General features: G+C 39.8%; 1 protein-coding gene and 1 long non-coding RNA gene across 2 annotated transcripts in view; one reads left to right on the forward strand and one right to left on the reverse strand.

The window, feature by feature from the left end:
- Nucleotides 1-14,317, reverse strand: part of PLXDC2 (plexin domain containing 2) — a 432,662-nt gene that overhangs the window by 151,885 nt on the left and 266,460 nt on the right. The gene's annotated exons all lie outside the window — the stretch shown is intronic.
- LOC123785603 (uncharacterized) overlaps nucleotides 1-14,317 on the forward strand; it is a 60,828-nt gene that overhangs the window by 44,189 nt on the left and 2,322 nt on the right. The window contains exon 3 of the long non-coding RNA XR_006777686.2: nucleotides 7,941-8,087. This is a non-coding gene — a long non-coding RNA (uncharacterized LOC123785603). The remainder of the gene's footprint in view (nucleotides 1-7,940; nucleotides 8,088-14,317) is intronic.

Raw genomic sequence — 14,317 nt, forward strand, 5'->3', positions numbered from 1 at the left:
CCAGATGTTAGTTTATAAATGTGTATATTTTACTTGGAGAACATCTATAGTCCAAGTGAAATATATTTTCTTTGAATCTCAAGACAATTGTTTCCAAAAATCTAACAATGAATAAAGAAATTTACTTATCTTTCAAATTACAAAACATCCTAACATTAGTTGCTGGTGTAGGTAAAAGAATACAATTTTTAATTTTTTGAAGTAATAGGATGATAAATTTCTTCTTAAATTGTCATGTAGAATTTACCATCAAGGTTAAAATGAATAAACTTATGTGAGAGTAATAGAACATGACAGAAAGAATCTTAAGGCATTTGATTACTTATTCCACTGTGAGTAACTGAGGTTTACAAGTCTGTCACCTCCACTAAAATGAACATTCCTCTGTAGCAGGGAATGCATTTGTCATTGTAACCCCTCTGCCTCCTGCTCTGTGTAGCATATAACAGGTTCTCTGTAAATTTTGGCGGATTTCTACTGCGTAACAAAGCAGGAGGGATGTAGGAGTGCCAACAACATTGACTCCATCTCTGGTCCTCCATGCTGTTCGTGCCCACACAGTGACCTCCCCTTCAGGGCTATGTGTTCCAGGCCCTGTGGAGGTTAATGTATGTCCTGACCAGCATGTGGGAAGGCTTGTTCTGCTCTTCCCTAAAGTGCTGCACAAAAGGCTCCCCTTTAAGTAACTAGGTACAGAAGGCCCCACTTTAGATAACCAGTAGAGCTCCTCTGATGTGCAGATGGTGCCACTTTAGATAATGACCATGTGACCTCACCACCATGCCCCTCGCTTTATAAAAACTGGGGATCGAGATCCAGATTAGGTGGAGAATAACCATGCCTGGATCGTCCAACAACCTGACTCCCTTTATCCCACCCCCACCCCCACCAGGTCCATTGGTAAACCCTTAATAAAACTGTGTAAATGGTATGGAGTGGAGTGCTTCATTTTGGTTTTGAAGTGCCCTCTCAGACTGGGGGATACATTCTGGATTCTCCTCCACTTTCCAACAAAGGAGAGTAATAAAAACACATTTTAGTTTAGTTTTGGTAGAATTACACTCCCTGGTGAGGGAGTGACAGCATATAGGTGCCCAGTGAGGAGCCACGGGTGACTAGAACAACCAGGTACGAGGTGATACGGAGCCAGCTGTTGGTAGTGAGAACGGAAAGAAAGAGATGGGTCAAACAGAGTCCCTGGGGAAAAAAATGAGCAGAGCTAATCAAAAAGGAAAAAAAAAACCCAACCAAACAAAGGTAACTAAAAAATGTAGATTCTGCAAAACTGGAAGAAAAATGTAAAGACTGATGCAAAAGGAAGCAAGATTGAGGAAGAAAGACAATGATGATTCAATCTGGAAATTCCCAGGGGTCAGCCGCCTGGAGGAGCAGTGTGAAGTCCAGACCAGAGGCTGGGCGTTCCAGTGGGTGTTATGCAGAGGCCGGGAACAGGGATGCTGGGGCCAGCCTTCACGGTGGATGAGCGTGAGCATGGGAAGGAGCACAGGAGGCCAGAGAAGGGGGAAGTAAACCAGGCAAGATGTCACAGAAACCCAAAGCAGTGATGATTTCAAAAAAGGAGGGGTTTATAGCATGAATGCCACTGCTGAGCTAAAGAAACAGAAAGAGAATTTCTGATCAGCCTATCCCCTGGTATTGCTTATGATAAAGATCACAAGAAAGAGAGCTGATTTACAGTGCAAGGTGATAGTTAAACAGCTCTAAGTGGCATGGTCTGTCATTCTGGGGCCGTCCTTGACCCAGCATTAATTTTTCTGTCCAGTTTTCTCCCCAGGGTAGGCAAGAACAGGTCTTCTGCCCTGCATTGTTTTTCACTTCCTTTCTGGAAGTTCTCATCTCTGTTTCCCAGTCCTGGGCAGCCCTTCTTCTGCATAAACTAGACCTGTCAAAATCGCACCTTCTCCAGCTTTATGTTAAACACTTCTTTCAAAGCAATCTCCATCCCTGGCAGGCAGATGTCTCACATTCCTTCGAACTTTCAAGTCTGTTTTCAACTTTCCCACATCACTGAGAATATTTTTGGTATATATATATATATATATATACACACACACACACATACATACACACACACACACACCCCAAAACACTATATACATAGTGTTTTTTGTTTCCTTTGCTAGACATATTAATTTCTCTTTGAAGAGAGAAAGGATCCGACTCAGCATTCACTACATCTCTGTGACTGCTTTGCATAGTTCATTCATCCCTCCCCCCACTTAGCAATCTGAGGGCTGACTCAGGTCAGATGCTGCTTTGGGGACCAGATACAGCAGTGAAAAGATGGAGACGCTCCTGCCCTCCAGGAGCTTATTTTCAGTGCTTTAGAATTACACTGACTAGTTAAGGATCTTCCCAGGTCTAAAGATTTATTACTCTAGGATCATTTCCTAATTATAGTAGTATTAAGAAATATATTTAAATATTCTCCATTGAGATGATCTTATAATTATATTCCAACTGAAAGAAAATATCAGAAAGACTCATTTCAAGTAGAAAATTACTGATGACAATCATCATTCAGAAACTTGTAGACAAGGAGATGTCTTCTCAAAAAAAAATAATCAAACTGATCTGTTTAAAGCTAAGCTTACAAACATTGGGGCAGAATATCCTAGAAGAAAAAAGACTCTGGTATAATGAGCTTTTAATGTTTTTAGTGTATCACTGGAAATATAATTTAATCTATCAGCCTAAGAGAGAAGCTGCTTTTTCACTCAAGGAGTAACAACGTCCAATAGGCTCAAGTTGCCAATTTGTATGGAAACATTTAAAACCACTACATGACAGCAACCCCATTAAAGGCAGCAGTGTGGTACCTTATAAAAATAATGTATTATAAAAAATGATGACATACTGTCATTGACACAATGTCCCAAACTCAAGAGCTATTACTAAATCCACCCTGGAAATAGGAGACTGACACACACCAGAATATTAAGATTAACTAGTATTAGCAGAAATTTGGGAGACTGTGATATTCTAGTTCATAAAGACCAAGAAATGCAAATATTGTAACATCCCTGAGGGTATGGGTTAACATTTCAAGTCATCATGGATAGGAGTCCTCCTCCTCTTCTTCTTCTTTTTTTTTTTTTAAACTAGGCAATTTATTGTCCCAGGATTAGGAAAGGTTCAAATTTTTCTTCCTTTCCTTCAGAAAATGATCAAGATATCTGTTGATCTCAGTTCTGATCTGATCTTTTCATCCTTTATATATAAACAAACACAAGAAATCCTCAATACACAGAACTTCTTCATGATTGCATTACAAAATCTTTAAAAACCTTCAGCATTGTTTTTACCCCTCAGCATTTTTTTATCCACCTGTGATCTGAACTTTTCGTCTATCACAAATTTGATATCCAATGAATATTTATAAAAACAAAACAACAAAACACAACACACACGCACACGCACACACACACACACACACATACACACACTATGTTCTGGAGAGCTACTGTACAACATAGGGCTTATAGTTAAAAATACCATATTGTTTACAGAGAAAAAAACTGGTGGTTGCCAGAGGGGAGGTGGTGGTAGGGAGCGGGCGAAATAGGCGAAGGGGATTTTTAAAAGGTACAAACTTTCAGTTATAAAATAAATAACTCACAGAGATGAAAAACGCAGCATAGGGAATAAAATTAATATTGTAATAATGTTGGATGGTAGCAGATGGTGACTGCATTTATCACGGTGCACACTGGGTAATGCACAGAAGTGTCGAGTCACTATGCTGTACACCTGAAATAAATGGGACGCTGCATGTCAACTATATTTCAATAATACATATTTTTTAAAAGACAAATAACTACTAAGGATGTAATGTAAAATATGATTGTAGTTTTATACTGGTCTATGGTATATTTGAAAGGTGTGCAGAGAGTCAATCCTAAGAGTTCTCATCACAAGGAAAAACTCTTTTTCTTTTTCTTTCACTTTGTTTTTTTTTAATCTGTGTGAGATGATGGATGTTAACTGGACTCATTGTGGTAGTCAGTTCACAATATATGCCAATTATATCTCAATAAAACGGGTAAAAAATACTGCCCTGCACACTTAAAAATTTGCTGATAGGGTAAATCTTCTGTTAAGTGTTCTTACCAAAAAAGAAAGAAAAAAAAAAACAATGAATGAATGAATGAATGAATGGCAACTTTAGATGATGGATATGTTTATGACTTTGATTGTGGTAAAGGTTTCATGGATGAGTATTTATTTCCCAAATCATCAGGTTGTATTCATTAAATATCTACAGCTTTAGGATGAGTCACATACTTGGAAAGCTCTAAAGGAAAAAAAAGATTAGAAGACTGGGAATGAATGATAATTTGGAAAGATATCAAATGACAGCTTGTTAATGAGGTTTCCTTCAACTGTAATATTGATACTAGCCTAAACCCACCCTTTTCAAACACTGATGCACTAGTATGAATGCTTTCTTACCATTACATGATTTTACTTGAACTACCATGCACAGATTTTCTTAACTGCCACTACCATCTCTCTCCTCTATCTCACATAATATGTATGAAGTACGTACAGTGCACGGGGCACTGGGGAGAGAATGGGATACACACAGGACCTACTATTATACCTGTACTCCGTGTCTTGATTGTTTTTCCTAAGACCCTATATTAGTTCATTCCACAATAACTTTTCCTAAAAACTAGAGGATGTCTTAGAGTTTTTAATCTGATGTAAATTCCCAAGAAGAAAATTTGTCATGTGGTAATCCCTAAACTTATTTGAGTAGGGATCCAATTTTTTTAAATTTCTGACTGTCTCTAAGCCCTACAGAATACAATGTGAGAAACATCACATTTCAGTGAAAAGGGCAGGGCAAAAGGATCCAGGAATATTCACTGCTGTCCTGACCACTTTTTCATTCAGTGGTTATTGGTAATAAGATGTAATCTGTCCGTTTCGAGAAAGATCAATCAGAGCATCTTGTGTAATAATCAGCTTTTGTCTGAGTTTTGTCTATTCCCTGAATTACGCCCTCCCCTTGATTATGACATAAGACCCCGAACTAAATTCTTTGAGCAAATAGATGAAACACAGATGAGATAAAGGTTTTCTTCCATGAATTTCTAAGGATAATATTGAAAATTTATTTCAAGTATTTCAAAGTGTGAGGAAGATAGATAGGTAGAGAATAGGAATCTAAGAAGTCTGATAGGGAGAATTGCAAAGTATTTAACTTGTATCTAGAGCCATTATGAAATCCAGTAAAAAAGATTAATCTAAAAGAATTACTAAATATGATTTCCTTAGGAAGAATCTCCTAGATTTATCTGTTAAATTTTCCTTCTTTTGTTCATATTCCCTTATGAAATTGTTTTATTTCAGATAAATATATACATTCTCACTCCTGAGAGGTAAGTGTCTTGAAGTAATTTCTATTCTGATGCTGGGGATTCCAAAGACCAAAAGCCAAAATCCTCTGAGCGGAACAAACTCTAACACACGAAATACCCTATACTGAATGACCCCCTTCCTGGAGTGGCTTCTGTTCATCAGGAAGACTGTCGAAGGTCGCCTTTACATAGTAACTGTCCCAGAGCAGTTTCAGGACCCTGACTATGACAGTGAGGGAAGGCCACGCCACATCGCTGTTCTCAGGACAAAGTTTCACAAGGGTGGATTTAAACTTATACTGATTAAAATGATAAAGGAAACAGAAGTTTAGATGTCGCCTGTTAGATGCTTATTTCTGCCTTCATAGTTCTGCTCAAACTATTACTTTCCCCAATTTTCCATCAATCCATACACCTTCCCTTTAGAAACCCCAAAATTTATTTCTTCCAAATGATCATTATTTATTATTCAACCTTTGAGAACTATTTATGGAGCAGTAGATATGTAATGGAAAACAACACAGATGTGGTTTCCAGCCGGCTTTTTATTGGGGAAGAAAGATATTAAACTAAATAATCAGAAACATTAACATATACTAAGGAACAGTTATGAAGGAAATGTACAGTATGCAATATATACTGTATAGTTTATAGTATGTGGTATATAGTGTATCGCATATGGTACGTAGACTATAGTGAAGAGCATACAGCATATGCCATGTGTATATAGCACAAGGTATTTAGCACAAGGTAGCTAAATAAGCGCCCTGAGAGGACAAGAGCTGAAGGGTGCTTAGGAGTTAAGGATGGGTTGTTGGGAGAGAGTTCCAGCCCGGGGAAAACAGGCTGTAATTGGCCCTGAGATGATAAGGAGCATGGATCCTCTGAGAAATTGAAAGAAGAGCAACATTGCTTGGAGCACAGTTAGTGTGAGGGTCAGAGTAACTCCAAATGAGGCTTCCAACTTGTCTCTCCACCTGTATTGCACAACCCACTCCCTCCCCCTGCATAATCCACCTCCGTATGCCACCATGGGGTTTGATGAAGGGTGGCAGGGACAGTTTGTCTGTAAGGACCACCCTGAAGGACATCACAGTGCAAATTCTTGTACTGCAGCCAAGTAGGCAGGCTCTTGTGATGCCAATCCATCAACCAGAATAATCTTCCAAATATCTATCCAATTATGAATGACTCTACTGGTTAGGCCCCCACCCCAAGGCTTCCCATGGCTCTTATGATAGTGTCCAAAACCCCATTATGGCCCAGACCAACCTCTGTGGTCTGGCCCTTGACTCAGGTTGTTCAGATTCTCATCTAATAAAGTCTCACTCTGACTTTTGCCTCTACTTCGGAAGAAAATTAACAAGCTTCATGGCAGCAATTACCCTGTCCATTCAGAGACATTCCATTTTCTCCTAATTCAACCTATGAGTCATATGATCAACATGGCTGGATGTTAAGCTCGTGCGGGGTCTTCAACTGGCAAATTAATTTTGCAAAAAGTAAAACTGGAGAAAGTTCTTGGTGCCATAGAAGTGAAGTGGGTCAACAAAGCCATGGGTCATCCAGTTTCTGAATATAACTTTATGATTCCTTAAAGTAAGGTATTGTGCTTTATTTATCTGTGTCTGCTGTTGAGTATAGTGTCTGATACAAAATAAGCCCTCAATAAATGTTTTTGGAATTAGTGAATATTTTAAACTATTCAAGGCCAACAGTACATTTTAAATAACCATATTTTTTCATGGGATTAATTGACCAATTACTGTATAATTTAATATCCTAGTATTGAAAAGAGCAAATCAATCTATGGAGATTAAGTAAAGGATACTCTGGGTCACATCAATAAAGAGCAGGTCAGGGATCTGAGCTGAATCTGCCTCTGAATGCCATGATCTCACCGAGCACCAGGCCCTTTCTCAGAAGGTTCTTAATGATGATTAATGAGATGCCTAACCACGGTGAAAGCCAAGCTAACCAAACAGATAAAGGATGGTCCACTGGGAGATCTGGTTGTTTGACTTTGCCAGTGCCTATGCAGTTATGTTCCCTATTTCCCTGACTTGCTCAGGGATGCTAGAAAGAGAAAGGTTGGTGGGGGAGTGAGGGGCACTCCATCCATGTCTTTGTTCATGGTGATCCACCTCACGAATTATCACAGCCTGGCTTTCCCTGCTACTCATCAGTTCCCTCAGGCATCTCTGCCAATTGCTTGGAGAAGACTGAACTGAACTGCACAATGCATTCTGAAGCTAAAGTTTTGATTTTTAATGCATATTTCATTGATTCCTGCCATTAATGTGGATAATCATGTTTATCATAATATTCATTTGAAGTTGGCAATGTGAAGATTACTTGTGAATCATTCCACCTGAGACTGAGAACATATCTTCCTATGGAAATGACATTAGACACTGTAGTTAATGTTTGCAGGCCAATCTAAAAATAGGATATTGACTTATGTGGCACAAATATTTATTGCATGTGTAACATTTCTGGAACAGCATGAAGTAACAATAGTACAGAAACAATGATTGTTTCTCCATATACCAGGAAAAGGCTGGTGGAGGCTGAAGTGGAACATACAGATCATTTTATTTCCAAAGGTCAAGGAGTGGGAGTGATGGTGGTGCCACCCAGAGCCCAGAATCAACAGGACCTGGAAGCTCTTACGACAGTGAGAAGGCAAGATTGCTCAAAGTAAGAGGTGACTGGTGAAAATGCATTCTGTTCGCCTACCAATTAATTATGCTTCTTTAACTTCATTTTTTTTTTGCTGCCTGTGACCTGATTTATTTACCTCCATGAGCCTCAGTTTCCTCCCATGCTTGTTGGCAATAGAACAACTATACTGCTGATTTGTAGGAAAGATTAGAGACCATACCCCTAAGGTCCCTAACATCATAACTGGCTCAAGTGGGCATTCTATGAACAGCATCTATCATCACTGTTACTACTGCAACTGCTACCATGATCACTACTGTTGCTCTCACCACCATGATTACTTTTACTTTTCACTGGTTAAATAAATGAGCTGACCCTAGAGGATACAGCTTGATTTGTTTCCCACCACAGCCTTCAAATGCACTCTACTGGAACTCTTCCTTTTTCTTGACGTCTCAGGAACCATACCACTGCAGATATTAATGAATAGTACCATTTTTTAGGTATTTGGGTGCAGACTTAAGAAATGACGGTTTCTACCTCATCTGGTTTAAAGCCAGTTTAAAGGTAATCCCCACTGCTCTAGGCTTAGATGGGACCCATGGTTCAAGGACCTCGAGTGCTGATGGTCTGCCCTCTTACGCCCAACGCCTCTGGCTCCTTGGCTTCTATGGTCAGCAGAAGGAAGACATGAAAGAGAAAGGGACTGCGTCCTTTTTAAAATTAGCTAGTGTTCTCTGGATCTCTCTCTTGGGTATTAGATGGGCACGATGTCATGGCAGATATCAAAATCCATGAGGTGAATTTATGGATTTTTCAGAAAGTGCCACCCCCTCCTCCTGGGCTCTCTTCCGCTGCCTTTTTGACTTGAGTGATTCACTTTCAGGGTGACATTCTCCTGTCACTCACCCACTTACCCACGTCCAGTTCTCAGTGGTAAGCCCGCAGACTTTTTGTGTTACCTAACCTTGTTCCAGCAGGGGAGGGTGTTGACCAGTAACTCAAGCTGGGCTAGCATTCTTGGCATCTATTAAACAATGGCAACAATGTGCATCATTGCCACATATCACATCTGTTCTTTGTTCTTGCTCCCGGTGCAAGCTACTTTATAACCTTCCCCCTCATACTTCTCCGGGTGGAGTCTATGGGGAAGGAGAAACGTCACACGGTTTCTACTCTCCTCAGTTCTCTGAAGACTATTCTCTCTAATGAATTAGAATCTTCCTTATATAAACTCCTCCCTACTTTGGTCTCCTTTGGAGATATGTCTGGGTTCTCTTTTTGGACTCTAGAACATCTTATCACCCATTATCTTCATCACTGAGAGTTGACTTTTGACACAGAAGAATATGTTCTAGGTCTTTCCTCTTATCCATGTATACTGGAACACATGACAGAGTGCCATGGGGCGGAGGTGTGGAAAGAGAGTAAAAATATGAACTGGCAAAGTGCTCTCTCTCGCTTGCGCCTCTGCTCCTCATTCACCCTCCAAGTATGGAGTTAATGCCCTCAACAAAAGCTTCAGTGCATTTGGACGAAAGAGAATGAAAATGCATGAGGTTAAGGATAGGTTGGACATCATGTGGCTTGCAAGAAGAAAGCAGGCTTTGCCAGAGTACAAGAGAAGGTGAAAGAAAACTCATATGCCTACCCAGAAGATTCATGTGTAAGGCATTTGTGTAAACTGATTCATTAAAATCAAGAAATACCTGGGGTACCTGGGTGGCTGAGTCAGTTAAGTGTCTGACTCTTGCCTCTTGGTTTTGGCTCAGGGTCCTGAGATAGAGCTCTGCATTGGGCTCCACACTCAGTGGGGAGTCTGCCTCTCTCTTTCTCCCTCTGCCCCTCCCCTCGCTCGTGTGCACTCTCTCTCTTTCTCTCTCAATAAAATAAATAAATAAATAAATAAATAAATAAATAAATAAATAAATCTATCTATCTATCTATCTATCTATCTATCTATCTATCTATCATCTATCTATCTTTAAGACCAAGAAATACCTATATGAGACCTAGTTGCTGGCAGTAAGGAGTTGATAATTTCATTAGTAAAATTATATATTCATACAGAAAGCAGATAAAATGACATATAACAACATATATGACAGAATACCATTGTACACTTGAGATTAACTCTTAAGGGAATTTTAACAAGGAGCTGGAGTTGGTCCAGGAAAAATTCCTATCGAAAACAGGAACTAAGGCAAGATATAAGGTATAGGAAAACTGGTATTTTATTATTATTATTATTTTAAATATATTCATTTTTTTTTTTTATTTGAGAGAGAGACAGAGAGTGTGGGGGAGGGGCAGAGGGAAAGGGAGAGGGAGACTCTCAAGCAGATTCTCCACTGGGGTCAGAGCCTGATGTGACATGGGGCTCCAACTCATGACCTTGAGATCATGACCTGAGCCAAAATCAAGAGTTGGATGCTTAACTGACTGAGCCACCCAGGTGCCCCTATTATTATTTTTAATGGCTGTTTAAAGCAACAAAAGAACTTCGATGTAAAACTTTGAAAACAAAATTACAAGAAAAGAAAATAAAAATCACAATTGATTCTACTACCCTGAGATAAATCTTGCTGTTAACATTTTCAATTTTGTTATATTTTTCTCCCGCAGAAATCCTATTACATTTCCCTAGATAATCCATTTTCTTAATATAAAGGTGACTATTGCATATTTCGTCCTCTCCTCAAACCCCCCACGCTCTCAGAACTTGTCACTCTCAGCTGGTGACTTGACTTTTTATTTCACTGAGGGAGCAGAAGCCATCAGGATGAATTGGCTCCCATCTAAGAGGCCAATCACTCCAACTGGGCACCAGATCCCATGCCCTTCTACCCCAAAGGGCTCTGCTCCTTCAGTCAGTTCTTCTAAGATAAGTCTTCCCGGTTTTCATGCACACAGATGCCTGCATGTACCCGTACACACAGATGCAGACACACACACATACGCAAACACATACACCTCCTCTGACTCCACACCTCTTCCAGCTGTGATCCTGCTTCTCTGTACCCAGGGCAAAATTCTTCTAAAGGTTTGTTAAAAATACCACCTCCTGTTTTCATATTCCACTTTCTCTCCCACTCGTTCTTAAACCCCCACCTATCAGTTTTCTGTTCCCAGGACTCCTTCAAAGCTGTCCTTATTAATATGAGCAGTGACATCCACACTGCCTAGTTAATGCTCACCAGGGCCATGTCAAGACCTTCCAGGACCCCTTTTTTCAGAAAAATATTAAAAATTGTTTTATGACTGTATTGTTATAAAAACCAATATAACGTAGGCCAGATTCAGTATTATATAGTTGTTGTTATTATATTCGTTTTTCTTCTAATAAAAAAATGAAATGAAATTAAAACATTTTGTGTGCTCTACAATATCATGGGGCCTAGGCACGGTGCCTCCTGTGCACAATGGTAAGTTGGTAACTTGTCAGTCCTCACCCTGCTCAGACTCTCAAAAGCACTTCACGTAGTTGATAATCCTCTTGTTGATTTCCTTCCCATCTCACTGGTTGCTGTCCTGCAGTCTCTTCTGAAGCCTGCTCCTCCTTTCTGCCTTGTCAATGTTGGCACACTCCATGCCTGAGTGTGGGACCCCTTCTCTGTCTAGGAGAACAATCCTAGGGACTCTCCACCTGTCCCATGGCTTTAGAAAGTGATCCATCCTAAACTTATATCTCCAATCCCGCCTTTTCCTTCTGAACTTGGGACTCAGAAATCTTAACTACTTACATGATATCTCCATTCAAATGTTACATGGGAATCTCAAACATACCTCACCTAAAAGAGAAGCCCCCCAATCCTGCTCTTCCCTAGTGTTCTACTGCACAATTAATAACACTGCTATTCACTCAGTTGCTCAAGCCAAAATCCTTAAAATCACCCTTGACTTTTCTCTTTTCCCCAGATCCTTTACCCAATTTATCAGCAATACCTTCAAAACATATCCAGAAACCTTCCATTAATGGCAACAGAACAGGACAGATGGATTACCTATTTGATAAATTAAAAATTGATTAGACTTATGAGCACAGGACAGTAGAAATAAATAATTCTACCTTGGGATAAGGGCTGTGTTACAGAAAGAAGAGTGTTGGGGGAAGAGTTTTCAATCACTCTCAGAGAGGTGATGATGATTATCCCAATGTACAGCATTTTAGGAAACACTGAGTTATCCAAATCAAGACAGGAAATATATATAGGACAATGTTTAGATCTGATGTTTAGTAACAATATGGAACGTAGACTGCAGATCTGGATATATGGGGCACCAATTGAGAACTTCTGAAATATAAAAGATGAGTAGCTCAGAGTCACCTCATGGGGCATGCTTATGTACACGGAATAGTAGAAGGAGCAGTCACTAAAATGAGACAGACAAGGATCTCTTAGAAGGCTGGTAAAGAAAAAAAAAAAACAACAACAAGATATTGTTATTTAATAGAAGCCAAGGGAAGAAGATGTTTCATGAGGTCATGGTCAGCAGAGGCCAATGCCACGAAAAGGTCCAGGAGAATGAAGGTCTGTCAATGATTGCATAAGGTGTTGGAAACTACTTTAGCAGTTCAATCTTGGTAACGATAAGCCTAGAAAGCAGAGTAAGAACATTAAGGACTTTTCAATGAAGGCATCAATCAAAAACATTTTTTAGTAGAAGCAAAAAGGAAATAGCATAGTAGCTAAGGAAGGAAATTGAGTGAAACAAAGATTTTCACAATTTGCGAGGTATGAAGTGCATGACAGCAGTTAAGAAGGAAGTGGGAAACTTCAGGAGGCTAGGAAAGAAAGGATTGATCCTGAGAGTAGGTTCCTCAGGAGTCTGAATCTAAAGAATAAAATGACTGATGATGATTGGCAAGGGTTTGTTTTTAGGCTTATAATTCAATTTTTCCTTTCTTGACTCAGAAGTCACAGAAAAGTTCTGATACTGCCTTTACCAAACTGGAATGTGAGCCACCCATTTTCACCATATTCTTTGGAAGAGTGTGGATGAGTAGATCATACCCCATCTTTTAGGGATTCTCAGACTCAAGTCCAAGGTGGGGGCATCCTGCCCCACACAACCCCAAGCAAATCTCAGACACCAGCAGAATGTCCAAGATTCAACTCCATTCTGACATTATCTACCCAGAGATAGAATCAGATTCCACAGGTTAAGAGTTCAGTCCCACAAGACTGACCCTCCCCCACCCCCTACTCCAACTGCAATCCCCAGGCTGCTACCTCTGTTCTGACCCTTGGGCTACAGGTTGGAGGTTCCAACAACATCCTCCTTAGGTTTGATTAATTTGCCAAAGTGGCTCACAGAACTCAGAGAAAACTTAACTTACATTTACCAGTTTGTTGAAGGATATGATAAAGGATATAAATCAACATCCAGATGAAGAGATGCATAAAGCAAGGTATGAAAAAAGGACACGGAGCTTCTATGCCTTCTCCAGATGCACCACTCTCACCGCTTCTCTAGCTGGTCACCAACCCAGAAGCTCTCTGAATCCAGTCCTTTTGGGTTTTTATGGAGGCTGCATTACATCATCATGCTTGACTAAGTCCTTGGCCATTGTCTGGTTCAACCTCCAGCTACTCTTCCTTCCCCAGAGGTCTGGGGCGGGGACTGAAACTTCCAACTCTCTAATAACTTGTTTGAACCTCAAGGCAACCAACCTGCAATCCTGACCTAAAGGCTTTGGAAAGTTGCCTCATTAACACAACAAAAGCCACCTTGATCTCCGTTATCACAGGCAATTCCAAGGGTTTTAGGAGCTGTGAGCCAGAAACCATGAATGGAGACCAAATACATATGAGAAATATGTATTTGGTCGTTTCTTGTAAGTCACAATATTGCTCCCTATCCTTTAAACATATTGTATTATCCCCATATACCATTTTTAGAAGTCACTAGATGCCATTAATACTTTCTATCACCTTTTTTCCTTGTGACTTACTTTCATCACTGCAGAAAAAAAATTTTTAAAGTAGATGGATTGCAGCTGCTGGCCAATGCCTTGAAATCTTAATGATAACAAGTTCAAATTGGATTTACTAAACTAGCAAGCGAGGACAACATGCAAGATGATATAGCGATTGCCGTGTAATTGCCAATACGGTTCACAACTTGTTAAGATTTTTTTTTTCCTTTTAGCCCTTGTGGACATAATTTGGGCTGCCAATACAGAGCATGCAATTTTTATCTCAATATAGATCAGTGCCCAGGAAAAACTGGGTTCTGGTGATGAACATTTCTGAGGTCAACAG

The sequence above is a fragment of the Ursus americanus genome, chromosome 31 (assembly GCF_024610735.1).
Source record: "Ursus americanus isolate L20-20 chromosome 31, mUrsAme1.1.p, whole genome shotgun sequence".
Classification (NCBI taxonomy): Eukaryota; Metazoa; Chordata; class Mammalia; order Carnivora; family Ursidae; genus Ursus; species Ursus americanus.